Source organism: Globicephala melas, chromosome 10 (genome assembly GCF_963455315.2).
Source record: "Globicephala melas chromosome 10, mGloMel1.2, whole genome shotgun sequence".
Taxonomy (NCBI): domain Eukaryota; kingdom Metazoa; phylum Chordata; class Mammalia; order Artiodactyla; family Delphinidae; genus Globicephala; species Globicephala melas.
The window spans coordinates 52,778,875-52,783,018 of record NC_083323.1 but is presented as its reverse complement, the minus strand read 5'-3'; positions in this window follow the sequence as shown (position 1 = coordinate 52,783,018).

Below are 4,144 nucleotides of genomic sequence, written 5' to 3'. Positions count from 1 at the left end.
AGAAGAAGGAGAATAAAAAGGGATATTTTGTTCCCATGACTTTGACCGTAGCACCTGAAAAAAAAAATCAAACGTTGCACCTTCACATTTCTCTCTTGATCCAAAGAGTCATTAGCATATTACAAGGTCAAATTGAGTATTTTATTATTTCAAGAAGGTAAAACAGATCTTTTAAAATAACCAACGATATCATTATGTTCTCATTTAGCTATTTTCAATATTTACTTTTTCTTCTGTGAAACAAATGCAAGACAGAAAACGGCTCGTGAAAAATTCTTTAAAGAAATACGAGTATTCTTCCAAGAGACTCCCGGAAATGATGTAACTCTTTCCATACCTGCTTTTCCCACAACGTATTTAATTTAAGTGTCATTGTTAAAAAGCCATGGAAATTCCCTAGGTGAATGTAGTCTCTGTCTGGTGACTAAATTAACCACATGATGAAACTGTTGTCGTCTTAAGGAAAAGTATAGTTTCATGAGGAATTATTTGGCGGTTCACGATAGGCCCCATGCCATCCTGGAATGCACCTTTCAGAATCATGATCTAGGCAATTCAATTCATGACAATGAACCAACCTTGAACATACGTTGTAAATTCTCCCCTAATTCCCCTTTTATTTAGGCTGTCATTCACTTAATGAATTATCACTGATTGCGAACAAAAGTACAAAGTCTCTGTGTTAGATCTGGAAACTTTATTATTTCACATGGCTGTCATTTACTGGTCTTAGATGCTATTCTTTCCATCTATTCCTGTTGATCATGGTTGGCAGGTTAATCTTTCTTGAAGGCTATTTCTTCTTCATTAGTCTTCAGTTTTATCCATTGTCTTGAGATCAAATCTGAACATTTCAACCCATATATCAAAGTCCTCTCTACCCCCATCATCAGGCTTCCCCATGTCTGTTCAACATCATTTATCCCACCTTGCAGCCCCTTAACCCCAATCTGTAGTAGCTAGTTAGTCCACAGGAAACTTTTCAAACCTTTTCCATCTTTATTTATGCTGGAACTTTGTGAGCAACAATGAGGTAATGGACCATGTCCTGGGGTGCCTGACCCCCTTCTCCCTTTCTCCCTGCACCTATATAGTCAAAGCACTTATGGGTCATTGTGCAATAACAACAGACATAACAATATCTTCCATGATGGAGTACTTACTATGTCAGCCACTAAATTCTTTGATATGCATCAGCTCTGCTAGACAGATCTCTGCTCAAACAATGATACAATTAGGTAGATATGGGTAGACAAGGCAGACCAGGGGCTGCCTTAGAGCAGCAGAAGCTGTAAATCTGACGGAAGAATATTCTTCTAGTAGCTTCCAGAATCTGAAAACAGGGCCCCAGCAGATCCCAGGATGCCAGGAGCTATAAGTCCTTGATTAATGAGATGGCCCAGCTAATGGTCCCAGCTCCTGGAAAGCACGATCAGGTTGTTTTACAAGGGCAGTTCTTCACTAGAACAGAGGTAACCATGGAATCACACTGGCATTGGGCAGATAGATTCCATATTGTTCAGGCCAGAACCCCAAGTCCCAAACCCAATGTTCAACAGACACAAAGTGGACACCAATCTTGAAGTTGAAGGACACATGGTTGACCTCAAAAGGGACACTGTTTCTACCTTGCCGGATGGACATAGGTATAGGAGAGAAATTATGCAGCATGGTCTAGTTGGCATCTAGAAGTTGGACAGTTAGCGCATATACATAGGCCGTTCCTTGTTGGTCTGTCCACCAGGCAGAGACACAAATCTCAATCTTTCCACTATCCAGGAAGAAACTCTTTCAAAAAGGGCCTCCTTTACCTAATGAATTTAGGAAAAGTTGCATATTATGCCATCCTCTTCGATATTCACAGTTGTGTATCAATACATGAAATCTCCAGGAATCTTGCAGTAAAGAAATATGCTTAAAGTTGATTACGTAGTTTCTTAGATTAAATTAACTGTGAAGAGTCACCCTTCCCCCCTTTTCCCTGAGAACATCTGTTAATATTCTGTGAAATCACTTTGGAGCAGACACTCTTAGGAAAGCCACCTTGGGGGATTCTGGAAGCAGCATTTGTCATACAATGTTCTTACCCCTGAAGATTCCAAGAAGTGTGTTCTCTTCTTGATCGTTTTCCAGCCGAAGGGACTGTGAATTTGAAAAGATGGAAACCAGGATGATACCTTGCTAAGGTAGCCTTGTCATCTACACAAAGGGGGCTGCTCTGTGCTCTTATTCCTCAGTGTGTGACAATCGAAGGCTTCAAAATAGCCTTCCTCATGGGGGATCGTTTTGTCTGTCTCCAATATTCAGCTATGAGCTTCACATTTACTCACAGAGTATTACTCACAGAGTAATAATAAGCATGAAAGATTGGAAGCTATGTCTTTGAAGAAAGGTTAAATGAGTTGAAGTACTTTTATTTAAAGAAAGAAAGAAAATATAAAAATACTAAGGAAGGACAGACCTAATGAAATACAGTGCAGCATGCTACGTGAAGTAGGTCTCTGTGTAGGCTGTGTGGTTTTTCATCACCATGTGCCTGTAAGCCCAGAGGCTGGTCCTGTCTAATGCTTCCCTTCAAGTCCAGCATTATCTCTGATTCCAGAACTTAGGCCAGCAGTCACTCCCTGCCTCTACATCAATATCAAAGCTAAACTCACCCCTTTTTAAGACTATCATTAAATAAATGCTTACTGTGTATCAGGCAATGTGCTGAGTGCATTTCATGTATCATTATTCATTCATTCAATAAATATTTTTCAAGTGCCTCCTGTGTGCCAAGCAGGCCTGCCCTTGGTGTTTGGAATACATCAGTAAATAACACGGACAGAAAATCTTGCCTTGTAGATCTTAAACACTAGTGGGCAGAGACAGATAATAAGCATAATCAATACGTAAGTTTTAGAGTATGTAGGAAGGTGGTAAATGTTATGAAAAATATAGAGCAGGGAAAGGGAAAAGAGTATCTGTGTATAAGGGGAGGTGGGCTGTAATCTTAAATGGATTGGTCAGGATGGACTTTACTGAGAAGGTGATATGTGAGGAAAGATTTGAAGTCCATGAGCGAGTTAACCATGTGGATACCTGGGCAAAGAACATGTTGACCAGAAGGAACACTCAACTTAGAGGCTCTAAGTCAAGAATGTGTTCGTTGGGTTTAAGAAACAGTAAAGAGGTCAGAGTGGCTGGACTTGAGGGTTGATCCTATAGGGCCTTTGGACTATGATAAGGACTTTGACTTGGAATGAAATAGGGAGCAACTGGAGGATTTGAGTCTTTCATGTTTAAATGGATCACCCTGGAAAGGGGAACAAGAGTGGAATCAAGGTAATGAGTTAGAAGGTAGTTGTTCCTATATAATAATGCAGGCAAGCAAAGACTGGGGCTCAGACCAAATAGTAACGATGGAGTCAGTGAGAAATGATCAGATACTAGATATTTGTTCTGAACACAGAGCAACAGGACTATCTGGAAGGGCTGTGTTGGAAAGAGGGGAGTCAAGGATGACTCTAAGACTTATTAACCTCAATTAATCTTTACAGGCAGGTAGGTTGTATTATCATCTCTATCTTACAGATGTGGAAATTGAAGCTGAGAGAGATATTAACTTTAGATTATTTAGTTTGTAAGTAGCAGAGCTGGGATTTGAACTCAGTGTTTTCTGAGTCCAAAGGCTGGGCTTCTTAACTGTAATACTGTACTAGAGGCATTGAGCTATTACTGTGAACTCTGATCTTAGATCTCCAAGAAACTGATCCCAGGTGTGTTTTCTGGTAACTCAGTACCTACCTTGAACACCAGTTTCCATGCCTTAAATCCTAGTTCATCAGTGACTGTATTCCTGTCCCCCAACATCTTCTTCTCTTAGAGTCTCCCACTTCTGAAGCCTGTTATTTGACTTTCTTAATCTCCCTGACCACCAGGGCATCCATAACTGGCTTGATCTGCTCCATGATTTTGAACTTAATTTGGACTTCTGCCAAAAGGTTTCCCCATTGGCAAACCTTCACATTCTAGAGCTATTTTCTAATCTATTTGTCCTCTTAGACCCCACTTTACACTAATTGTCTACTGACCACTTAAAAGTGAAAACCATATGATTTTCCATGAAGAGGAGGGGAGTGTATGATAGGGGGAGCTGTGCTGA